The sequence below is a fragment of the Somniosus microcephalus genome, unplaced genomic scaffold (genome assembly GCF_052327205.1).
Source record: "Somniosus microcephalus isolate GS21.2 unplaced genomic scaffold, FLI_Smic_1.0 unresolved_chr1, whole genome shotgun sequence".
Taxonomy (NCBI): domain Eukaryota; kingdom Metazoa; phylum Chordata; class Chondrichthyes; order Squaliformes; family Somniosidae; genus Somniosus; species Somniosus microcephalus.
This window is the reverse complement of record NW_028225179.1, coordinates 155,649,390-155,675,587: the sequence shown is the minus strand read 5'-3', so window position 1 is coordinate 155,675,587 and position 26,198 is coordinate 155,649,390. Positions and strand designations below refer to the sequence as shown.

Below are 26,198 nucleotides of genomic sequence, written 5' to 3'. Positions count from 1 at the left end.
TGAGTTGAAGGGGTTGTCTTATGAGGAAAGGTTGAGCAGGTTGGGCCGATACTCATTGGGGTTTAGAAGAATGGGAGGGGATCTTATAGAAACATATAAGATTCTGAAGGGGCTTGACAGGGTAGATGCAGAAAGGATGTTTCCCCTCGTGGGGGAATCTAGAACTAGGGGGCATAATTTCAGAATAAGGAGTCCCCGATTTAAAACTGAGATGAGAAGGAATTTCTTCTCTCAGAGGGTCGTGAATCTTTGGAATTCTCTTCCCCAGAGAGCTGTGGATGCTGGGTCATTGAATATATTTAAGGTGGAGATAGACAGATTGTTGAACGAGAAGGGAGTCAAGGGTTACGGGGAGCGAGCAGGGAAGTGGAGTTGTGGTCAAGATCAAATCAGCCATGATCTTATTGAATGGTGGAGCAGGCTCGAGGGGCCAAATGACCTCCTCCTGCTCCTATATCGTATGTTCTTATGTTATGTTCAGAGGGAGCCTGGTTCCAAATGATTCGAGGTTGACCCGTATTGGGGACAGTGATTTAACTTTATTCAGCACAAGCAAGACTTCATTCACTACAGTATTCAAGCAGCAGTTACAGTGTATAATTGAGACTTATATTACCACTCATACTCTGGGTACAAGCCGCAACTGTGAGTAAGCTGCACCCTGTGTCTCTTGTCTCTCATCTCTTCTCGTCTCCCGGGTGTCTCCTTGTTTCTTCCTGAAATGTTCTACTGTGTCCCTGGAATCTCCTACTCCTGGAATCTTCTACTCCTGGAATCTCCTACTCCTGGAATCTCCTACTCCTGGAATCTCCTACCCCTGGAATCTCCTACCCCTGGAATCTCCTACCCCTGGAATCTCCTACCCCTGGAATCTCCTACCCCTGGAATCTCCTACCCCTGGAATCTCCTACCCCTGGAATCTCCTACCCCTGGAATCTCCTACTCCTGGAATCTCCTACTCCTGCAATCTCCTACTCCTGGAATCTCCTACTGCTGGAATCTTCTACTCCTGGAATCTCCTACTCCTGGAATCTCCTACTCCTGGAATCTCCTACTCCTGGAATCTCCTACTCCTGGAATCTCCTACTCCTGGAATCTTCTACTCCTGGAATCTCCTACTCCTGGAATCTTCTACTCCTGGAATCTTCTACTCCTGGAATCTCCTACCCCTGGAATCTCCTACCCCTGGAATCTCCTACCCCTGGAATCTCCTACCCCTGGAATCTCCTACCCCTGGAATCTCCTACCCCTGGAATCTCCTACCCCTGGAATCTCCTACCCCTGGAATCTCCTACCCCTGGAATCTCCTACTCCTGGAATCTCCTACCCCTGGAATCTCCTACTCCTGGAATCTCCTACTCCTGGAATCTCCTACTCCTGGAATCTCCTACCCCTGGAATCTCCTACCCCTGGAATCTCCTACCCCTGGAATCTCCTACCCCTGGAATCTCCTACCCCTGGAATCTCCTACCCCTGGAATCTCCTACCCCTGGAATCTCCTACCCCTGGAATCTCCTACCCCTGGAATCTCCTACCCCTGGAATCTCCTACCCCTGGAATCTCCTACCCCTGGAATCTCCTACCCCTGGAATCTCCTACCCCTGGAATCTCCTACCCCTGGAATCTCCTACCCCTGGAATCTCCTACCCCTGGAATCTCCTACCCCTGGAATCTCCTACCCCTGGAATCTCCTACCCCTGGAATCTCCTACCCCTGGAATCTCCTACCCCTGGAATCTCCTACCCCTGGAATCTCCTACCCCTGGAATCTCCTACCCCTGGAATCTCCTACCCCTGGAATCTCCTACCCCTGGAATCTCCTACCCCTGGAATCTCCTACTCCTGGAATCTCCTACTCCTGGAATCTCCTACTCCTGGAATCTCCTACCCCTGGAATCTCCTACCCCTGGAATCTCCTACCCCTGGAATCTCCTACCCCTGGAATCTCCTACCCCTGGAATCTCCTACCCCTGGAATCTCCTACCCCTGGAATCTCCTACTCCAGGAATCTCCTACTCCAGGAATCTCCTACTCCAGGAATCTCCTACTCCTGGAATCTCCTACTCCTGGAATCTCCTACTCCTGGAATCTCCTACTCCTGGAATCTCCTACTCCTGGAATCTCCTACTCCTGGAATCTCCTACTCCAGGAATCTCCTACTCCTGGAATCTCCTACTCCTGGAATCTCCTACCCCTGGAATCTCCTACCCCTGGAATCTCCTACCCCTGGAATCTCCTACCCCTGGAATCTCCTACCCCTGGAATCTCCTACCCCTGGAATCTCCTACCCCTGGAATCTCCTACTCCTGGAATCTCCTACTCCTGGAATCTCCTACTCCTGGAATCTCCTACCCCTGGAATCTCCTACCCCTGGAATCTCCTACCCCTGGAATCTCCTACCCCTGGAATCTCCTACCCCTGGAATCTCCTACCCCTGGAATCTCCTACCCCTGGAATCTCCTACCCCTGGAATCTCCTACCCCTGGAATCTCCTACCCCTGGAATCTCCTACCCCTGGAATCTCCTACCCCTGGAATCTCCTACCCCTGGAATCTCCTACCCCTGGAATCTCCTACCCCTGGAATCTCCTACCCCTGGAATCTCCTACCCCTGGAATCTCCTACCCCTGGAATCTCCTACCCCTGGAATCTCCTACCCCTGGAATCTCCTACTCCAGGAATCTCCTACTCCTGGAATCGTCTACTCCTGGAATCTCCTACTCCAGGAATCTCCTACTCCTGGAATCGTCTACTCCTGGAATCTCCTACCCCTGGAATCTCCTACCCCTGGAATCTCCTACCCCTGGAATCTCCTACTCCTGGAATCTCCTACTCCTGGAATCTCCTACTCCTGGAATCTTCTACAATTTGAGGCTGTTGAGAACTCCTTCTTATACCCTTACTCTCATTCAAAACCTATGGAGCCCTCCTGAACCAACGATTGACTGACACCCAAACCCAAAATCCAATCATAAAGATGCCACGTTGGTATCACCCTGGCTTACGCAGGCTTTTGGTCTGATGACACTCTTACATCATCTGTTTTTGATCATCAAGAATCATTTTAAAATTCATTTATGGGATGTGGGCATCGTTGACAAGGCCAGCATTTATTGCCCATCCCTAATTGCCCTTGAGTAGGTGGTGGTGAGCCGCCTGTTGAACCTCCGCAGTCCGTGAGGTGAAGGTACTCCCACAGTGCTGTTCAGTAGGATGTTCCAGGATTTTGACCCAGTGATGATGAAGAAACGACAATATACTTCCAAGTCAGGATGGTGTGTGACATGGGTGGTAACTTGGAGGTGGTGGTGTTCGCATGCGCCTGCTGCCCTTGTCCTTCTAGGTGGCAGAGGTCGCGAGCTTGCGAGGTGCTGCCGAATAAGCCTTGGTGATTTGCTGCAGTGCATCTTGCAGATGGCACACACTGCAGCCACGGTACGCCGGTGGTTGAGGGAGTGAATGTTTAAGGTGGTCGATGGGGTGCCAATCAAGCGGGCTGCTTTGTCCTGGAATGCGTCGAGCTACTTGACTGTTGTTGGAGCTGCACTCATCCAGGCAAGTGGAGAGTATTCCATCACACTCCTGACTTGTGCCTTGTAGATGCTGGAAAGGCTTTGGGGAGTCAGGAGGTGAGACATGGGTGGTAACTTGGATGTGGTGGAGATTGCGGTAATTGGCCGGGTTGGATTTGTCCTGCTTTTTGTGGACAAGACATACCGCAGCTGTTTTCCGCATTGTCGGATAGATGCCAGTGTTGTAGCTGTACTGGAACAGTTTGACTAGAAGCGCGGTTAGTTCTGGAGCACAAGTGTTCAGCACGACAGACGGGATGATGACAGGGCCCATAGCCTTCCCTGTATTTTTAAAAATTCATTTTATTGGGCTGTGGGCGTCGCTAGCAAGGCCAGCATTTATTGCCCATCCCTAATTGCCGTTGAGAAGGTGGTGGTGAGCCGCCTTCTTGAACCGCTGCAGTCCTTGGTTGGGGGACTGAATGTTTAAAGTGTTAGAGGGGGTGCCAATCAAGCGGGCTGCTTTGTCCTGTATGGTGTCGAGATTCTTGAGTGTTATTTGCGCTGCAGTCATCCAGGCAAGTAGAGAGTATTCCATCACACTCCTTACTTGTGCCTTGTAGATGGTAGAAAGGCTTTGGGGAGTCAGGAGGTGAGACAATCGCCGCAGAATACCCAGCCTGTGACCTGCTGTTTTTGCCACAGTATTTATGTGGCTGGTCCAGTTAAGTTTCTGGTCAATGGTGACCCCCAGGATGTTGATGGTGGGGTATTCGGCGATGGTAATGCCATTGAATGTCAAGGGGCGGTGGTTAGACTCTCGCTTGTTGGAGATAGTCATTGCCTGGCACTTCTGTGGCACGAATGTTACCTGCCACTTATCAGCCCAAGCCTGAACGTCGTCCAAGTTTTGTTGCATGCGGGCATGGACTGCTTCATTATCTGAGGAGTTGTGAATGGCACTGAACACTGTGCAGTCATCGGGGAACATCCCCACTTCTGACCTTATCCAGTGCACACAGCCGTTTCTTGCTACCACATGGAGTGAATTGGCTGAAGACGGGTTTCTGTGATGGTGGGGATCTCAGGAAAAGGCCGATATGGATCATCCACTGGGCACTTCTGGCTGAAGATGGTTACAAACGCTTCAGCCTTGTCTTTTGCACTCACGTACTGGGCTCCACCATCCTTGAAGATAGAAACATAGAAACATAGAAGATAGGAGCAGGAGTCGGCCATTTGGCCCCTCGAGCCTGTTCCGCCATTTAATGAGATCATGGCTGATCATCCAAATGCAGTACCCTGTCCCTGCCTTCTCCCCATATCCCTTGATCCCTTTAGCCTTAAGAAATATATCTAACTCCTTCTTGAATATATTTAATGAATTGGCCTCAACTGCCTTCTGTGGGAGAGAATTCCACAGGTTCACCACCAAGATGAGGATATTCATGGAGCCTCCTTCTCCCGTTAGTTGTTCAATGGTCCACCACCATTCACGACTAGATGTGGCAGAACTGCAGAGCATTGATCTGATCCGTTGATTGTGGGTTCGCTTCGCCCTGTCTATAGCATGCTGCTTCTGCTTTTTAACATACATGTAGTCCCGTGTTGCAGCTTCCCCAGGTTGGCACCTCATTTTTCGGTACACCTAATGTTGCTCTTGGCATGCTCTTCTACACTCCTCATTGAACCAGGGTTGGTCCCCTGGTTTGATGGTAATGGTAGACTGAGGGATATGTCGGGCCATGAGGTTACTGATTGTGGTGGAATACAATTCTGCTGCTGCTGATGGCCCACAACGCCTCATGGATGCCCAGTTTGGAGCTGCTTGATCTGTTCTGAATCTATCCCATTTAGCACGGTGGTAGTGCCACACAACACGACGCAGGTTGTCCTCAGTGTGAAGATGGGACTTTGACTCCACAATGACTGTGCAGTGGTCACTGCTGCCAATGCTGTCATGGACAGATGCATCTGAGACAGGTAGTTTGGTGAGGACGAGGTCAAGTAGGTTTTTCCCTCATGTTGGTTTTCTCACCCCCTGTCACAGGCCCAGACTGGCAGTTATGTCCTTCAGGACTTGGCCAGCTCGGTCAGTAGAGGTGCTACCGAGGCATTCTTGGTGATGGACATTGAAGTCCTCCACCCAGAGTACATTCTGTGCCCTTGCTACTCTCAGTGCTTCTTCCAAGTGGCGTTCAACATGGAGGAGAACTGATTCATCAGCTGAGGGAGGGCGGTAGGTGTTAATCAGCAGGAGGTTTCCTTCACCTTGCTTTACCTAAAGCCATGAGACTTCATGGGGTCCGGAGTCAATATTGAGGACTCCCAGGACCAATCCTTCCCTACTGTATACCACTGTGCCGCCACTCCTGGTGGGTCTGTCCTGCCGGTGGGACAGGATCTGTCCAGGGATGGTAATGGAGGAGTTTGGGACAGTGGCTGAAAGGTATGATTCTGTGAGTATGAGTATGTCAGGCTGTTGCTTGACTTGTCTGTGGAACAGCTCTCCCAATATTGGCACAAGTCCCCAGATGTTCGTGAGGAGGACTCCGCAGGGTCGACTGGGCTGGGTGTGCCATTGTCATGTCCGTAGCCAGTACCGATGTCAATGCTGGGTGGTCCAAGTGGTTTTATCTAGGGTATTTATGGCAATACTAAAGGAATATGTCTCCACAGGTTGAGATATGGCACTTGCTGTTAGCCTTTGTTTTTATAATTCACTGCGGATGTTCTAACATATCAAAACAAGTATTCAAAAAAACAACAAACATGTAATTCATAACAATCTTACAGTCCCTGCCTCATACCTCAGTCTCTGGAATTCCATTAATTCTCTCAGCTTTTCTCACAGACTGACTGTCGCTTTGCTAACGAGGCTTGTTAAAGTCTGCACCTTTAATATTTGGTCAAGCAGGCCCAAGGCCTCTTTCTTCCATTTTAAAATCTAACCGGGTCTACCCAAGGCATATTAAACTGGTTTATAAGCATGATTATTCAAGAATTGGTGAGCATTGACTAACAGTTACAAAGTACCAACCTAAACCTACAACTAATAATGTTTACTTCATTTCGTCCATGTTAGTTAGTGGGAATCTGAAATGGGGATTTCTCAGGATTCTTACACTGGGACAGACAGATACTCACTGGAGGACTTATCAGGAACAGTTGTAAGCGTGTAGCTCTCATCTCCTTACGCTGCTCGAAGCTCGAAGTCCAAGTCCCTCTGAGCTTTTGGGTGTTGTTCCATTTATCGACCCCACCCATAAAACTGGCCCCGCCGCCAGATCGGGATAATGAGCCTGGCGAGTTTCCGCTGATTGTGCCCGTTTGAGGGAGCTCTTCAAATTGAACTAATTTTTAGGGGCACAGGAACTAGTAGGCACGTTTTAACAGTTTTTAAATATTAAAATATATTTAATTTACGAAGAAACCGACTAGTGTACACCAATGAAACTAGTAAATGGTTCAGTACAGTTTTCAAGTCATTCTTGGTCATTTGAAAGCAGACTACTCACAGGTGGAGGATTAGACACTCTTAATAAAATGCTTATTTTTTGTGACCATAGAATGATACAGAACAAAAGGAGGCCATTCGGCCCATCTTTGGTAGAGCTATCCTATTAATCCCAGTCCCCTGCTCTTTCCCCACAGCCTTGTCATTTTTTCCCTTGAACTATTGATCCAATACTCTCTGGAATGTTACTATTGAATCTGCTTCCACCGCACTTTCAGGCAGCGCGTTCCAGATCACAACAACTCGCTGTGTAAAAAATGTTTCCTCATGTCGCCTCTGGTTCTTTGGCCAATCACCTTCAATCTGTGTCCTTTGGTTACCAACCCTTCTGCCATTCGAAACAGTTTCTCCTTATTTACTCGATCAAAAACATTCATGATTTTGAACACGTCTGTCAAATCTCCTCTTAACCTTCTCTGCTCTAAGGAGAACAACCCGAGTTTCTCCAGTCTCTCCACGTAACTGAAGTCCCTCATCCCTGGTACCATTCTACTAAATTTCTTCCGCACCCTGTCCAAGGCCCTGACATCCTTCCTAAAGTGCGGTGCCCAGAATTGAACACAATCCTCCAGCTGAGGCCTAACCAGTGTTTTATAAAGGTTTATCATAACCTCCTTGCTTTTGTACTCTATTCCTGTATTAATAAAGCCAAGGATCCCATGTTATTTTAACAACCGTCTCAACTTGTCCTGCCACTTTCAAAGATTTATGTACATACACCCCCAGGGGTCTCTTTGTTCCTGCACACCTTTAAAATTGTACCATTGAGATCATATTGCCTCTCCTCATTCTTCCTACCAAAATATCACTAAACACTTCTCTGCATTAAATGTTGTCTATCATTTGTCTGACCATTTCACCAGTCTGTCTATGTCCTTCTGAAGTCTGTTACTATCCTCCTCATTATTTACAACATTTACAAGTTTCATATCGTCTGAAAACTTTGAAATGATGCCTTGTATACCCAAGTCCAGGTCGTTAATAGATATCAAAAGGAGCAGTGGTCCTAATAAGGACCCAGGGATCACCACTGTATACTTCCCTCCAGTCTGAAAAACAACCGTTCACCACTACTCGCTACTTTCTGCCCTTTAATCCTGTGAGCTTTAATTTTGATAACAAGTCTCTTATGTGGTACCTTGTTTTGAAAGTCTATGTACACCACATCCACCTCACTACCTTCATCAACTCTCCCCGTTACTTCATCAAAGAACTCGATCACGTTAGTCAAACACGATTTGCCTTTAACAAATCCGTGCTGACTTTCGTTTACTCGCCCATACTTTCCCAAACGCTGATTAATTTTGTCCCAGATTATTGTCTCTACAACTTTCCCCACCACCGACGTTAGGCTGACTGGCCTGTAGTTGCCAGGTTTAGCCCTCTCCCCTTTTTAAAAGAGTGGTGTAACATTTGCAATCCTCCGGTCCTCTGGCACCACCCCCAGATCTAAGGAGCATTGGAAGATTGTGGCCAGAACCTCCGCAATTTCCCCCCTTACTTCCCCCAGTAACATAGGATGCATCCCATCCAGACCGGGGACTTTTCTACTTTGAGGAACACACCCACACACATCTACCCATATACACCCAGTCCCACAGAGTGACTTTCCTCAGTGAGTAATCTGGTAAGGAGTATGGAATGTGTTCAACCCCCAGGTATTTTAACCCAAGTTTGTGGTGCATTAAACTGGGAACAGTATTTAGTTGTACATTGAGGCTCCAGTTCCAGCTTTTGTTCATTTTAGTATTTATATCCCCACAGAATCCCACAGTGCGGAGGCGGGTGTAATGATTGATATTTTCAGAAGCTGTGACCTCCCTCCCTGGAAGTCCCGGTGTTTTCTGCTGTTGTCAGATCCTCGTTTCCTCCCCTCAGGGCAGCTCTTTCTGGAATTGAAAAACAAAAAAATCAGTCAGAATGGGGGATCTCGGTGAGAACATCTCCCCCCGATCCCCGGCCAGTCTCTCCCCGATCCCCAGCCAGTCTCTCCCCCGATGCCCGGCCAGTCTCCACCCGATCCCCGGCCAGTCTCTCCCCCCGATCCCCGGCCAGTCGTTCCCCCCCGATCCCCGGCGAGTCTCTCCCCAATCCCCGGCCAGTCTCTTCCCCCCGATCCCCAGCCAGTCTCTTCCCCCCGATCCCCGGCCAGTCTCTCCCCCCGATCCCCGGCCAGTCTCTCCCCCCGATCCCCGGCCAGTCTCTCCCCCCGATCCCCAGCCAGTCTCTCCCCCCGATCCCCGGCCAGTCTCTCCCCCCGATCCCCGGCCAGTCTCTCCCCCGATCCCCGGCCAGTCTCTCCCCGATCCCCGGCCAGTCTCTCCCCCCGATCCCCGGCCAGTCTCTCCCCCCGATCCCCGGCCAGTCTCCCCCCCCGATCCCCGGCCAGTCTCTCCCCCCGATCCCCGGCCAGTCTCTTCCCCCCGATCCCCGGCCAGTCTCTTCCCCCCCGATCCCCGGCCAGTCTCTCCCCCCGAACCCCGGCCAGTCTCTCCCCGAACCCCGGCCAGTCTCTCCCCGAACCCCGGCCAGTCTCTCCCCGAGCCCCGGCCAGTCTCTCCCCCTGATCCCCGGCCAGTCTCTCCCCCCGATCCCCGGCCAGTCTCTCTCCCCGATCCCCGGCCAGTCTCTCCCCCCCCCCCGATCCCCGGCCAGTCTCTCTCCCCCCCCCCCCCCCCCCGATCCCCGGCCAGTCTCTCTTCCCCGATCCCCGGCCAGTCTCTGCCCCCGATCCCCGGCCAGTCTCTCTCTCGTCCCGGATGAATCTTTCTAATTCTCTGCTTTTTCTCCCAGTCTCTGTGACCCTGGATGTGGAAACAGCGAATCCAGAGCTCGAGGTGTCTGAGGATCTGAAGAGTGTGAGACGGACCGAGACCGAGAGGAATCTCCCTTACACCGGGAAGAGGTTTACAGGCTGCGAGTGTGTGCTGGGATCGGAGGGATTCACATCGGGGAGACATTACTGGGAGGTGGAGGTGGCGGGGAATCGGGAATGGAAACTGGGAGTAGCCGCAGAGTCTGTGGAGAGGAAGGTTTGGGTCACACTGAGCCCGGAGACTGGAGTCTGGACCATCGGGCGGTTTAATTATGTGTTTTATGTAAACTCCTCCCCTCAATCCCCTCTCCCCGCGGGTCGGATCCCCGGGAAGGTGGGAGTTTATCTCAGTTATGAGTCTGGGACAGTTTCATTTTACAGCGCGGACACCAAGTCCCATCTCCACACCTTCACTGGGAATAAATTCACGGGGAAACTTTATCCTTTCTTCTGGACTTGGGATGAAAACAAGTGGCTGAGAATCTGCTCCGGCTCCGATACGGCGCTGTAAAAGGGGCGGGGCCTCGGGCCGGCCCACATCATCCATGACATCACAATGACTTGACCCCGCACCATTCGGGTCAGGAGCAGAGGTCAGGGGTCAGGAGTTAGAAAATGTAATTTCCAAATTACACATTGTAAAATCCCAATGAGACTGTAAATACAACCAATAAAAATATAAAATGTCAGAAGAAGAAAGAAAGACTTGCATTTCTATAGCGCCTTTCACGACCACAGGGCTTCCCAAAGCGCTTTACAGCCAATGAAGTACTTTTTGGAGTGTAGTCACTGTTGTAATGTGGGAAACGCGGCAGCCAATCTGCCCACAGCAAGCTCCCACAGACAGCAATGTGATAATGACCAGATAATCTGTTTCTTGTTACGCTAATTGAGGGATAAATATTGGCCAAGGCACCGGGGAAAACTCAAACACAAAAGCAAAATACTGCGGATGCTGGAAATCTGAAATAAAAAGAGAAAATGCTGGAAATACTCAGCAGGTCAGGCAGCATCTGTGGAGAGAGAAACAGAGTTAACGTTTCAGGTCGATGACCCTTCCTCAGAACTCTTCTCTGAAATAGTGCCTTGGGATCTTTTACATCCACCTGAGAGAGCAGACAGGGCCTTGGTTTAAGGTCTCATCGAAAAGACCCCTCCGACAGTGCGGCGCTCGCTCAGTACTGCACTGGAGTGTCAGCCTAGATTGTTGTGCTGGTGTCTCTGGAGTGGGACTTGAACCCACAACTTTCTGACTCAGGAAGCGAGAGTGCGACCAACTGAGCCACTGGCTGACACTGTAATAAAAACAAAGACTGAAATAAAAAGTAAAACCGACAGCAACTCCATCCCAGCCCTTTCTCATCACTGCCCCACTCCTTTATATTAAAAAGCAGGTATAAGTTGTGCTCTCAAAATGAGGACATTCCTCAGTTCATCAGCACCATTAGTGATGAGAAATACACAAACTATCTCTCTTCAAGAAGACGGGGAGTTTGCAAATCTTCGGTTTAACGGGCTGAATGTTCACTTTTACTGCGGTGCGGGCTGTAAAACGGGCGGCCGATCCGCTAACGCCTGTTGTGGTAAAAGTGAAAGTTCACCCCAGAGTGTTTGACGTTCCCCTGCAGTTGATTGTAGTGCCACTTTCAGCCAGGAGATGGTGATGGCGAGCTGTACAAAGAGCTGTAAAGTTTTACAGTGCAGTATCACCACCTGCTGGTGGAAACCGGTACTGAGGGAATATCAAAAACAGCAAATGCTGAAACACTCGGCTGATCAGACAATTCAGGCAGGACCTTCCTTCAGAACTGAAAGACGATGGGATCAGAAAAAAGAATGGAAAATAAACACGAGCCTAGAATTCCCTCTTCCGTGCTCCTGGCACACACCGAGTCCCTGTCGGGAAAATCCGTATCCCGGTTTGTCCAATGTTCAAAAAAGCACAGGTTGGGATTGTGGAATTTCCCAATATGGGCTCTTGCTGTGTGTCAGGAGAGCGGAATTCCAAAATCTGGGCCTGTATTCCGAGTACAGAGAGGAGATTAATCAGTTAAAAAATCTCTGAAGTGGGTGCTGAAGACATGAAATTTATTTCCAGAGGGTGCCTGGGAGATACTTTGGTCAAAAGCGAATGGAAACTAGTTACTGGATTATCCTAGGCAGCGCCCTAGGTATGTGTCAGACCGTTACTTCACCCCTTGGTCCTGGATTTGAATCAAACAACAACAACAAATTGCATTTATATAGCACCTTAAACATAGTAAAATGACCCAAGGCGCTTCACAGGAATGTTATCAAACCAAATCTGATACTGAGCTTGGTCAAAGAGGTAGGTTTAATGTTATGTCCATGTAATGTAATTAGCGCCACAGTCACTCGGAGGAATGCCAGGGTTCGATGAACAGACTGTGATTATCTTCTTGTTCAGTATTACTTCTTTGTACTGGATGTTTAATGCATAATAAACCTGTTTTACTGATACACAATATACCTGGACCCAGAGTGCTTTGTGTAGTCACGGAGAAATTATTCTAAAGAACTTTTAAAAGCGACATCATCCCTCAGTCTTCTCTTATCTAGAGAAAAGAGCCCCAGCCTGGGTGCTCCCCAGTGACTCCTCCCGCTGGACGTGGCCATCAGGTGAGGACACAACTGAACTCAGCTCTGCTGTTCCCGAGACTGGAGTTAGTGCCTTCAGGAGAAGAAGTGAGGAAATTGAGGTTTGAAGGACTTCTACAAAGAAAGCCACATTATAAAAAGGCGATTGGCTGTGCTGGTGCTCAGCTCACTGTGCCACGGTGCTCGCTGCACTCCACACATGGTGATCTCCCAGTCTGAGCTGTGCTGCCCTATAAGCTGGAGTGAAATCTCTTTTACAGCCCTCAGTGCATTGAGAAATATTGTGGTTTCCAACTTATTTTTTTCATGAGTAAGCTCTGTCACTGTAGTGTGGCAAATTCAGTTGCCCCCTTTTCCCCCGCCCCTCCAGTGCCACACATCTGTTCCCAGCTGATGGGGCTCACTGGCAAACTGTTCCTCCCGGATATAAAACACAAAGTGCCGGCAGTGCATGGCAGACCAGTCAGTATCTGTAACGAGAAAAGAGCCGATTGATGGTTTGAATGTGAATCTTTTCATCAGAACTCGTGATGAGGCGTTATACACCTGAAACACCTTTTCCAATTCAGGTTTATTGTATTAGTAGATTTTGTTTTTTATATTATTGTCCACACCATGTCTCTGCTAATACGGAAATGTAACCTGCTTCGAGCAGATACAGAAGATGAGAGCACCTTTGTTTCATTTCTTTACAATACAATACAAATCGCTTTATTGGCATGATAAGGTACATCTTATGTTGCCAAAGCATCAAAATACATTTATTGTTGAACACATAAACGCGGTTCCATTCATACAGTGTATAAACAGGTATATCCCTGAGTTTATAAATATACATTCGCCTTGTTTATATGTACTCTTGTCTTAGTTTACTGGTTGTCCCTCTGTTCATGGCAAGCTGTAACATAGCGTGCCGCCAGTGTTACACAGCTTCTCTCCTCCCCCAGTAGGAATGGGAGTTTTTGGTTGTCAGTCAGATTTCTGAATTCAGGGCATATTTGTGAGAATTTTTGGTAGAAATTCTCTCTGATGCCCTGATATTTTCCACAGGCTGTGAGGAAGTGCATCTCTGTCTCAACTACTCCCTGACTGCAGTGAGAGCATATCCTGTCTTCTCTTGGCAGCCTGGTCTGCCTGTGTCTGCCTTTTTCGATCGCTAGGCTATGTTCGCTAAGTCTGTACCTTGTCAAGGTTCTTCTCAGTTTGTTATCCTTTACCATGGTCAGGTAATCAGCTATGTTGTATTGTCTGTTTAGGGCCAAGTAGCAATTGAGTTTGCTTTGGGTTTTTGTTGTTTCTGCCCAATATGACAGATATTTTTCCTTTTGCTTAGCGACGATTGTGTTGGGTCGAATTCTTTGTGTTACCCTGTCACTGTCCTGGGACTGGTTATTGTTAGTATTGTTATTAGTTACTTTATTGAGTCCCAGGACTAGTTGACTGAGGGTATTCTTCTTTATGGTCAGCTCTTGGCATTTCAGGGCGTCGTAGTGATAGCATTGGGGGTTGCTCATTTGTAGGTGATTCCAAAATTTGGTGGCTCTTTTTTGGATAGTGATTATTAATGGGTATTGGCCTAGTTCCGCCCTGCATGCGTTGTTTACTGTTTTCCTTTGAGTCCGGAGGATACTTTTACAGAATTCCGCATGTAGGATCTCAATTGGGTGTTTGTCCCATTTTGCAAAATCTTGTTGTGTTAGTGGTCCCCAGGCCTCACTGCCATAGAGTGCAATTGGTTCAATTACTGATTTGAAAATTTTGAGCTTTACCTCCTTGCCTGTGCTGGGACACGTCTTGGCTCTGATGTGAGCACCCTGCTTCTGCTGGGATGCTGATTGCCTCTGCTGTATGCTTCATGCATCTGCTGGAATACACCCTGGTTCTGCTGGGAAACCCCATGCCTCTGTGTGATTGATGCTCCTTTTCTCTCTTCTTTACCTGCCTCTGTTGGCCTGAGTAAGATCCGGATCTCAATGTGTGGCCAACAACAGTGCCCGTGAACTTTCTTCCACTACATCCCCGGGTATCTTGCTCCTGACAGACCAGTAAGCAGCGCCTCAACTTCCTGCTTTAGAGTTTTTGTCTGACAACATTTTTGTTCTTTTCGTTCGCTTTGTTTGTATTGTTAGATTAATGAATGTAATTAACATGGCGAGACTGCTCTGAAAACCACGTGATCGCTGGCTGGATGCAAATTCATTACGAACAAAAAAATCAATGAACGAATTCTGGGGAATAAATTGGTTTTGGGCGGTAGTTCAAAATGTCCAGCTAAGTCCAGAATGAGGTGTGAACTGCAGGAATAAACACAGGAGATGCTGGAAATCCTCAGCAGGTCAGGCAGCATGTGTAGGGAGAGAAACCGAGTTTCAGGTCGATGAGCCTTGGTCAGAACTGCAGGAAGCCGGTGAGCTCGCTGCCTGTAATGTGGCTCCACAGCCGGAAGGTGGCGCTCCATGGCCGTGTCTCGGGTGAATTCCCGCGGTCCGGCTCACTCGAGCTGCTTTCCCACCGCGGACCATTGTCCACACTTCCCCAAGGCCCGCCAGCTTCACTCGCTCTCAGAAGGAACCGCATGAAGGTTCCGTCAATGACCAATTCCTGAGTCTGTTCCGCGACCCGTCTGCGTGCGATTTACAGGCTGAAATAGAAGAGCCCGTGTCCAGTGACAATGACCTGGTCATTGGCCGGAGAGCCTGTCACTCAGTGAGGGGGCGGGTCTCTCCCGGGGGAAGTGGATTGGCCGGAGAGCCTGTCACTCAGTGAGGGGGCGGGTCTCTCCCGGGGAAGTGGATTGGCCGGAGAGCCTGTCACTCAGTGAGGGGGCGGGTCTCTCCCGGGGGAAGTGGATTGGCCGGAGAGCCTGTCACTCAGTGAGGGGGCGTGTCCAGTGACAATGACCTGGTCAATAGTCAGTTCCAACCCTCAACTTATCAGCTCCGTCTCATTTTAATCGGGGTTTCACTGCAGAGCAGAGGAGCGCTGCAGAGTGAGTGAAGGCGGCTGGAGAGCGGGGAGGGGGGAGCTCGGGAAACGCCTCAGAGCCCCGGGACAGACCGGCTTTAGAAAGATCCAGAGTCCAAATTCACCGGTGGAGGGTCCGGGGGACACTCGGGGACATTTCCCGATAGTCAGTCCGCCTCTGAGGTCAAGTCCGCGGGCCGGATGAACCTGTTCCAGGGTCTGATCCGACACCCTGCTGTAAACAGATGTTTCCTGTTACGATCCAGATGCTGTCACGTTTTTCCATTTGCTCCTCACAGCAGCGCACATCTGGGGCACTAACAGATACCTCAGTGGCAGTAATTTACTGACTGAATTCAATCTAGTCTCCTCCTACACTACTAAACTCTCTATAAATATCAGATATTATCACACAGACCAGAGGTTTACAGATTGAAATAACTGAAATTAAACAGTGGTGTGAGAAACTCACATTTGGCAAAGCCTAACGGTGCGATTTATATAAAAATAGTTGCCAAGATAAAGTTACTCTCGGCTCAGTTGACTCTGGTAAGATTATCTGGAGATGCAATATATAAACCAGTGTAGTTTAGCATCAAATCCCTGGGCTGGGACCTTCCACCCTCCCTCTGGCAATGAATGGACACAGCTGGGGGGAGTGGGTGGAAATGTGGCTCTGGGCGCAGTCCACCTATTTCACCGCCCATTGGGTTTCCTGCCACACACGGGCAGGCCCAATGAAATGATATTCAATGCACAGAATTACTTCAGTTTCAAATACAAAAACAAAATACTGTGGAAGCTGGAAATCTGAAATAATATCAGAAAATGCTGGAAATACTGAGCAGGTCAGGCGGCATCTGTGGAGACAGAAACAGAGGTAACGTTTCAGGTCTATGAGATTTCAAATATTGGGACTCGGCATTAATTGGAATTTGACTGCCGAGCTTTATGAACCTTCTGTGCATTGCCGGGTATGTCCTGGGGTCGGGGGATGCGATTTGGAGGGAGTGAACAGTGATCGGGAGAGGGAGGGGCAGTGATGGGGAGAGGGGGGGCAGTGATGGGGAGAGGGAGGGGCAGTGATCGGGAGAGGGAGGGGGCAGTGATGGGGAGAGGGAGGGGCAGTGATGGGGAGAGGGAGGGGGCAGTGATGGGGAGAGGGAGGGGCAGTGATCGGGAGAGGGAGGGGGCAGTGATCGGGAGAGGGAGGGGCAGTGATCGGGAGAGGGAGGGTCAGTGATCGGGAGAGGGAGGGGCAGTGATGGGGAGAGGGAGGGGCAGTGATCGGGAGAGGGAGGGGCAGTGATCGGGAGAGGGAGGGTCAGTGATCGGGAGAGGGAGGGGCAGTGATGGGGAGAGGGAGGGGCAGTGATCGGGAGAGGGAGGGTCAGTGATCGGGAGAGGGAGGGGGCAGTGATCGGGAGAGGGAGGGGCAGTGATGGGGAGAGGGAGGGGCAGTGATCGGGAGGGGGCAGTGATCGGGAGAGGGAGGGGCCAGTGATGGGGAGAGGGAGGGGGCAGTGATGGGGAGAGGGAGGGGCAGTGATCGGGAGAGGGAGGGGGCAGTGATCGGGAGAGGGAGGGGCCAGTGATGGGGAGAGGGAGGGGGCAGTGATGGGGAGAGGGAGGGGCCAGTGATGGGGAGAGGGAGGGGGCAGTGATGGGGAGAGGGAGGGGGCAGTGATGGGGAGAGGGAGGGGTAGTGATCGGGAGAGGGAGGGGCAGTGATCGGGAGAGGGAGGGGCCAGTGATGGGGAGAGGGAGGGGGCAGTGATGGGGAGAGGGAGGGGTAGTGATCGGGAGAGGGAGGGGCAGTGATCGGGAGAGGGAGGGGCAGTGATCGGGAGAGGGAGGGGCAGTGATGGGGAGAGGGAGGGGCAGTGATGGGGAGAGGGAGGGGGCAGTGATGGGGAGAGGGAGGGGCAGTGATCGGGAGAGGGAGGGGGCAGTGATCGGGAGAGGGAGGGGCCAGTGATGGGGAGAGGGAGGGGGCAGTGATGGGGAGAGGGAGGGGCAGTGATCGGGAGATGAAGGGGCAGTGATCGGGAGAGGGAGGGGCAGTGATCGGGAGAGGGAGGGGGCAGTGATGGGGAGAGGGAGGGGGCAGTGATGGGGAGAGAGAGGGGCAGTGATCGGGAGAGGGAGGGGGCAGTGATGGGGAGAGGGAGGGGCAGTGATGGGGAGAGGGAGGGGGCAGTGATGGGGAGAGGGAGGGGCAGTGATCGGGAGAGGGAGGGGGCAGTGATCGGGAGAGGGAGCGGCCAGTGATGGGGAGAGGGAGGGGGCAGTGATGGGGAGAGGGAGGGGGCAGTGATGGGGAGAGGGAGGGGGCAGTGATGGGGAGAGGGAGGGGCAGTGATGGGGAGAGGGAGGGGCAGTGATGGGGAGAGGGAGGGGGCAGTGATCGGGAGAGGGAGGGACAGTGATCGGGAGAGGGAGGGGCGGTGATCGGGAGATGAAGGGGCAGTGATGGGGAGAGGGAGGGGGCAGTGATCGGGAGAGGGAGGGACAGTGATCGGGAGAGGGAGGGGCAGTGATCGGGAGATGAAGGGGCAGTGATCGGGAGAGGGAGGGGGCAGTGATGGGGAGAGGGAGGGGCAGTGATGGGGAGAGGGAGGGGGCAGTGATCGGGAGAGGGAGGGACAGTGATCGGGAGAGGGAGGGGCGGTGATCGGGAGAGGGAGGGGGCAGTGATGGGGAGAGGGAGGGGCAGTGATGGGGAGAGGGAGGGGCAGTGATCGGGAGAGGGAGGGGGCAGTGATCGGGAGAGGGAGGGGCAGTGATCGGGAGAGGGAGGGGGCAGTGATCGGGAGAGGGAGGGGGCAGTGATCGGGAGAGGGAGGGGCAGTGATGGGGAGAGGGAGGGGGCAGTGATCGGGAGAGGGAGGGGCAGTGATGGGGAGAGGGAGGGGCAGTGATCGGGAGAGGGAGGGGCAGTGATGGGGAGAGGGAGGGGGCAGTGATGGGGAGAGGGAGGGGGCAGTGATGGGGAGAGGGAGGGGGCAGTGATGGGGAGAGGGAGGGGCAGTGATGGGGAGAGGGAGGGGGCAGTGTTTTGGAGAGCCAGGGGGCGGTCAGGAGGTGCTGAGCAGGGCTGGCCCAGTCTCTGCCGTTGAGCCGGAACATAGGAACTTGGGGACAGGAGTGGGCCATTCAGCCCCTCGACCCTGATCGATCATTCAATGAGATCATGGTTGTTCGGTATTCCATCTACTGCCTTGGGTCCATATCCTTTCATAACCTTGGTTAGTAAAAGTCTATCGGCCTCAGGAGTGAAATTATTAACTGAGCGAGCATCTACTACTGTTTGTCGGACAGAGTTCCACACTTCTACCCCCCCTTTCCATGAAGAAATGTTTCCTGACTTCTCCCCTGAATGGTTTGACACTCAGGTTACATCCCCTTGTCCTGGACTCCCCACCGGTGGAAACATTTTCTCTCAATCGACCCAATCAATTCCTTTCAAAATCATAAAAACCTCAATCAAATCAGCCATGAACCTTCTATATTACAGGGAATACAAGCCTAGTTTCTGTAATCTCTCCTCATCATTTAACCTCTGGGGCCCTGGTGAATCTCCGCTGCCCTCTTTCCAAGGCCAATATCTCCTTTCTAAGGTGCGCTGCCCAGATAAGACTGGAGTCCTGTCTTATCAAAGCCATCAAACTTCCTCCACTTTATATTCTAGCCCTCTACTTATAAATGAGAACATTCCATTAGCTGTTTGATTAATGTTTGTACCTGACCTGCGACATTTTAGTGATCTGTGTGCATGGACCCCGAAATCTCTTCGGCCCTCCACTGCGGGAGATTCTGGTCAATTCACTTGTTAAGTTCTCCAGTAAAACTTATTTTCTTTATACGCAGTTACTGATTTGTTTATTAATACTGATACACAACATATATACAATTAGAATTAGCTTACAAGGTAAAGTAAACAGCTCAGCGAGAAGACTGATGGGAAAAGCACTGATCAGTTTGATATTTTATCGCAGTCGACTATCGCTGAATAAAACACAGTGAAAAACAGGAAGTGACAGAAGTTGAAAAGAGAGGAGTTTAATAACTTGAGTAAACAAGGCACAGCTGGGGCTGGAATTCATGCAACCACAGAAACTCGACTGATAAGAAGGGGTCCGTGTGCCACAATAATATCTCCTGTAATCGGTGTTGTTCAGTGGACAGGGACAGAAGGTGAGGGACGGTGTGAGATCAGAGGAGGAGAAAGAGGGCCTATCAGGGGAGGGAGAGACATTGTGTGACAGATCCGAGGGACGCTCCATAGGTTTGAATTGAAAGAAATGGTTTAAGGAAGGGACACCAGCAGTGGTTAAATGTAGAAGAAGACAGGAGGATTCATATAATTCTCAGAGACGTTCAGAGGTGAATCAGGGCCTGAGGCACGGCCAGACAACACTTACTGTGACTTTTTCCAAAGGGTTAAGCGGGGTTGTAAAACTCTTAATTATACCTTGTAAACTGCTGATTAAGATACAGTCATGTTATTGTTTCTTGCTTGTGCTGAATAAATGTTTAACCACTGCCACCAATACGGGTCAATGTCGAATCATTTGGAATCAAAGATCTCACAAAGAGATTCTTGCAACTGTTCCAGCTTTTCACCATTTAAAAAACTCTGACCTATAATTTTTTGGTCCAGGATTGATGACCTAATTGAAAACCACCTGCCACAGTTTTGTCCACTCACTTAATCTTTCAATGTCTCTTTGTAATTTTAAGTTCCCATCTACACTACTTACTACACCAACAAACTTTGCATCATTGGCAGAGTTAGATAGATGGCTCTCTATTGTGTTATCCAAGGCATTACTAAATATAATGAATAGTCGAGGCCCCAGCACCGAACCTTGTGGTAAACCCACAGTCACCTCCTTCCCATTCGATTACATATCCTTTACCCTACAGTCTGTATTATCCCGCACAACCAATCTTCTAACCAGGTCAATAATCTGCCTTCAATTCCATGCACTCTCCTTTTTGTTAACAGTCTCTTATGTGGAACATTATCGAACGCCCTCTGATGTCCATATGAACTACATCCACACACATCCCCCTTTCTACTTCTTTAGTTACTTTCTTAAAAAATCAATCAGCTCCGTTAGACATGGCCTACCCTTTACAAATTCCTGTTGGCTCTCTCTAATCAGCTCAGAGTTCTCTAACTGCTCAGCAACTCTGTCCTTAATTGTAGATTCCAATAACTTGCTCACAGCGGATTTTAGACTAACAGATCTATATCTTCCTGGTTTCTCTTTCTCAAACCTTTCTTAAATAATGGAGTTTCATTTGCAATTTTCCAATCTAAAGGGACAATTGCTGAATCGAGAGAGCTTTGGAAGATGATGGCTAAAACTCCTGCAATTTCCTCACATACTTCAGTTAAAACCCTGTGGTGAACAGCATCAGGATCTTGGGCTTTGTCAGTTCTTGGAGCCATTAATTTTTTCTGTTACAGTTTTGTTGCTTACGTTAACTTTAGTGAGTTACGGTTTCTGTGGAGTATCCAGTATATTATCCTATTCCTCTACTGTGAAGGGTAAAACAAAGTAATTAGTTAACAAGTCTGCCAATTCCAAATTTTCATTCTCAATATCACCCGCATCTGTTTTAAAGGACCCACATTACCCTTGACTAGCCTTTTCCTTCTGACATCATTAAAAACACTTTTATGTTAACCTTGATACCCTTCGCGGGTTTCTTTTATATTAAAACAAAGCAAAATACTGCAGATGCTGGAAATCTGAAATAAAAACAGCGAATGCTGGAAATACTCAGCAGGTCAGGCTGCATCTGTAGAGAGAGAAACAGAGTTAACGATTCAGGTCGATGACCCATCGTCAGAAATGGAAAAGTTGGAGATGTAAGCAAGTATAGGGGCAGGGAGGTGGGGGGGGGGGTGGGAGGAAAGAACAACAGGGAAGGTCTGTGATAGGATGGAAGGCAGGAGAGATTAACAAACAACACGGTGATGGTGCAGGGCCAAGGGAGATGGTAATGGGACAAGTAAAGAAACAAAAGGTGGCTCTAGATGAGGTGCGACTGGCAATGGCAGGATGATCAACAGCTGCCGTGTGTGAGAGAGAGACACATGATAGGAGCAGAGGTTCTGACCTGAAATTGCTGAACTCGGTGTTGAGTCCAGGAGGCTGTAAAGTGCCTAATCGAGGTGCTGTACCTCGAGCTTACGTTGAGCTTCATTGGAACAGTGTAAGAGGCCAAGGGCAGAGAGGTCAGAGTAGGAGTGGAGTGGAGAATTAAAGTGACCGGCGACCGGAAGCTCGGGGTTACCCTTACGGACTGAACGGAGGTGTTCCGCAAAGTGGTCACCCAATCTGCATTTGGTCTCCCCAATGTAGAGGAGACCGCATCATGAGCAGCGAATACAGTATACTAGATTGCAAGAAGTACAAGTAAATCACTGTTTCACCTGGAAGGAGTGTTTGGGGCCCTGGACAGTGGTACAGGAGGAGGTAAAGGGGCAGTTGTTGCATCTCCTGCACTTGCATTGGAAGGTGCTGGGCGAAGGGGAGTGGGTGTTGGGGGTGATAGAGGAGTGGACCAGTGTTTGCGGTGGAAGCGGTCACTTCGGAATGCTGGAAAGTGGGGAGGGGAAGATGCATTTTGTGGTGGGACCACGCTGGAGTTGGCGGAAATGTCGGAGGATGATCCGTTGAATGTGGAGGATGGTAGGGGTGAAAGGTGAGGACAAGGGGAACCCTATCATGGTTCCAGGAGGGAGGGGAAAGGGTGAGATCAGAAGTGCCGGAAGTAGAATGGACATGATCAAGGGGTCAAGGAGTGGTTAAGGGGAACAGAAATTGAGACGGCCGATGTCACGCCAGCAGCTTGCAATGAAAAGATCTAGAGCAGTTAAGACACCAGAGGGAGGGGTCCAGGTATAATGAGAGTTCTGAAAATGGGAGAAAGGGTTAGCCATGAGGGGGGAAGACACCTGGCCAAAGAAATGGGCACGGAGATGAAGGCAATGGAAAAAAGCTCAGTGTCGTGGCGAGCTCGAAATTCATTGAGGTGGGGGCGTAACAGCAAAGGCCTGAGCTTCATCCCCTTTGCGTGGAATATGTGCAACATTCTTTGTTCCAGTCCTACTCCGGTCCCCTCCCACTTTTTCCGGTATATTGATGGCTGTATCGATTGCATTTCCTTGCTCGCCCTGAACTAGAAAATGTAATTCACTTTGATTCCAATTTCCACCCTTCCCTTACCTTCACATGGTCCATCTGCAAATCGTCTCTTCCCTTCCTTGACTTACCTGTTCAATCTCTAGCGATAATTTTCGACAAACATTCACTATAAGCCCACTGATCCCACAGTTAACAGGACGTTAATTAGATATAATGCCCTCTGTTTACAAATGCAAAGGGCCTCACGCTTGTTTCAGCTCTGGAACCTGGTCCCCTCTTTCACTGCCTTTCCCAATACGGCAGGCACCACATTCCCAACATGTACTGAGCGCTCGCTCTACACCCGCACTACGGGCACGATGCCATCGAATTTCAAGAGCCATATATTTCCCAGATTTACTCCAACATTTGCCAGAATTACACACAATTGCTGACAGTATTTTCCAGAATACAATGAAGTAGATTTTAGCCTTTCTCGTCTGTGTGTTATGTTTGCTTGTGCAGAGTGCACGAAAGAAAAAGTGGCCCAGAGGATCGTATGCTGATAACACAACCCGCCGGATTTCCTTCCATTCATTTCAGTAGAAATTAATTTGGGGTTCTGTTACCGGGGTGTGATCCGCTGACCAGAGTTCCTTTCTGCTCCCCGCCCAGGCGGCCCGTAATGTCGGATGGTAAAGATGAAAATCTACCCAACGTTGGATATGATGACCCAAATGGAACAATTTCATGATGGCATTTGAAAGGGTTAAAAAGAGCTAAGATGAGGGGAGTAAGAAACAGAGCAAATATCCAACCATATAAGGAATGGTTATAAACAATGTCCAGAAGGGAAGTCTGGTGTAGTCGTGGCCAAAGTGCACAAACCGTGAATCACTAACTGAGGAATGTATTGAGAGATAACGTATGGGGTAACAAGACCAATGCACACAGGTCACAAGAATTTGCACCCGAAACCAGCTGTATGATGACGGAAATGTATACGTGGAATGCACCTAATTGCAAACAGTAGCCAGGACTCAGAACAGAACCTGTATATAATGCCGGAGACTTTCAGCGATCGCGGAGCGTTCGTCCCAGGATGAGTGTCTTCCCTGTCGGCCTGTTAATAAAGTTGCTTTAATGAACGAACCTCCGGACTCCGAGAGATTGATTGGGAATAAGGCGGACGTCAACCCTTTATATCAGAGGGTCCATCTTGGGGAGAAGAGGCTCTCCCGGTTTACCCTTACAGCATTACATACAAAATCTATGCAACAGAACAATTTATTTCACATCAGCATTGGTCTCTCTGCCCTCCTCCTTTCACCTCGCTCTTTCCCGAGCCTTAGCACAATGGCTAATTGTCTGTCAGTCTAATGCCAGGTGCAAAGTGAAACGTCATAGACAGTGTTTTCTCTTTGTGAATTTCACACCATTTCATCCAGATGTGAACAGCACTTCCGGGGACTCGAGTGATCTGTGACTGGGAACCGGGTCTGGATCCACCCACAGAACCATGACACCAGCAGATTGAGTCAGGAAGCACTGGAACTGCTCATGGCTTCCAGACAGCTCCTTGACATTTATGGCATTTTGTGTTTCAGGGTGAGCGGCTGCAATCATTAACACAATTATGGATCTATAACTCACACCGTGTGTCACCAGAAGGTTTGTAGTCAGCAGTGAAGTTTGTTCTGGAGCAAAGATTATTTTGTGTATAATTCTGGTCCTCACACTTTAGGAAGGATGTCAAGGCCTTGGAGAGGGTACGGAGGATGTTTACCAGGATGATACCAGCGATGAGGGACTTCAGTTATGTGAATTGATTGGAGAAGCTGGAATTGTTCTCCTTAGAGCAGAGAAGGTTAAGGGGAGATCTGATAGAGGTGTTCAAAATTACATGGGGTTTTGGAAGAGAAAGTAGAGTGAAACAGTTTCCTCTGGCAAGTGGGTCGGGAACCGGATTCATAGCTTTAACATAATTGGCAAAAGAGCTCGAGGAGAAATGAGGAGACATTTCCTCACACAGCAAGGCACTACCTAAAAGGCTGGTGGGAAAAGATTCCACACAAACTTACAATAGGCAATTGGATTTGTATTTGAAAAAGACACATTTGCAGGTTATGGCGAATAATCTGGGGTGTGGGAGTAAATTGGACCGCTCTATCAAAGAGTCGGCCCTGGCACTGCCAGCCGATTGGTCTCCTTCTCTGCTGCAAGATTAGATGATTCTAAAGTGCACTGGAATCTCGACCCTGTCCATCTCCGGCTCCTCCCTCCCTCTCTCTCCCTCCTCCCACTGCTAACACCCCATGGACCTTCACCCTCCCGGCCAGGGTTCAATTATCCCCCTCCGCCCTCTAACCCTGTTTCTCCTTCACACTGCTCTAGGTTTGTCTCCCTGTGTAAAAGTCCACGGCCATAGACTGGTGTATAATAATAATAATTCACTGAGTATTGCGGTGAACTTCATCGGGAAATCTTTGGATTACAATCCACTTCTGAAAGTGTCGCCGAAGCTTATTCTCTCAATTGTCTTGAGAAACCATTCCACTCGCACTCGACAAATGTCTTTTCTGCATCCAGGGAGAGTTTCAGGGTAGAGATATGACAATGGTGCCTCACATTGAATAACCGCTGGTGTTATACCTCCACATGCGGCCCCGTATAAAAACCTATTTGTTTACATGGACCAGGCCGGAGATATCTGGAGGTTATGATATTGACTAATACTTTCGAGTCAACATTGAGGAGGATTCAGTTTTCTACGATGAGCAATGGTGGTGACCTTTCTGTTCATATGTATTAACCTGATTGTGACTAAGTTAAGTGTGTCTGTGTCCTTGTCTCCAGCACATGGTGTAGGAGTTTCAGTAGCGGGAGAGTAAGCTCCGTGATTAGGGCCTTGTAAAACTCGGTAGGGGAGCTATTAGTTGGCGTGGGACCAGGTCACTATTTTTCCCAGATTGCTCCGGCTGCTTGTCCTAGTGCCCTGTGTCCACTGGAAGCTTGTCCCGTTGGGAGTGAAGAGCACAGCTTAGGTCTCCACTCATGGTTACTGTGCTGTCCATACATGGGGCGAGTGTGAGGATTGCTGATGTGGGGAATGTGGGGACACCTCATTCAGGACACAGAACTGAAGCTTCACTTTGGGTTCTCTGTTCGAATTGCATTAGGATGGAGCGGGGTGGGGCGGGTCTCTGAATCTGGGCCTGCCCGGTTGTTCCAGTTTTGCTTGTGTTCCAGTTCAGGCTGTTGGGGAGATCTAGTTGTGGCCCGCAGCTACTTTATCTCCTTCGGTTTTCTTTCATTCAGTTCCTCTCCGCTCTCTCTTGGTTCCCTCTTCCCTTCTGCAGCAGTTCCACTCCTTGCTTTTATTCTACTTTTAATCTTTTTCTTCCCTTCTTTCTTTCCCTCTGGTGTCTGTATCTTTCCCCCTCTCCCTCATCAGTCGGGCTGATTGGTGATGTGGGAATATCCGGGTGATGTCTCCGGGTGGAGTTTGTGTCTCCAAACCTTTCGGAGCCTCTTGGCGCCGGTTCCTTGTGTATTTCTAAAGGCCCGTGGGTCACTCTGCCGGCGCTGAGCACCGCGGGAGACTGGGGGCCGCAGGAGACTGGGGGCC

At 49.7% G+C, this 26,198-nt stretch overlaps 1 protein-coding gene and 1 pseudogene across 2 annotated transcripts in view; one reads left to right on the top strand and one right to left on the bottom strand.

Annotated features, from left to right (window-relative positions):
• Window positions 1–26,198, bottom strand: part of LOC147096288 (zinc-binding protein A33-like) — a 329,518-nt gene that overhangs the window by 58,170 nt on the left and 245,150 nt on the right. The window lies entirely within an intron of this gene.
• The window catches only part of LOC147096290 (zinc-binding protein A33-like), a 45,367-nt pseudogene that overhangs the window by 17,399 nt on the left and 1,770 nt on the right, over window positions 1–26,198 (top strand). The gene's annotated exons all lie outside the window — the stretch shown is intronic.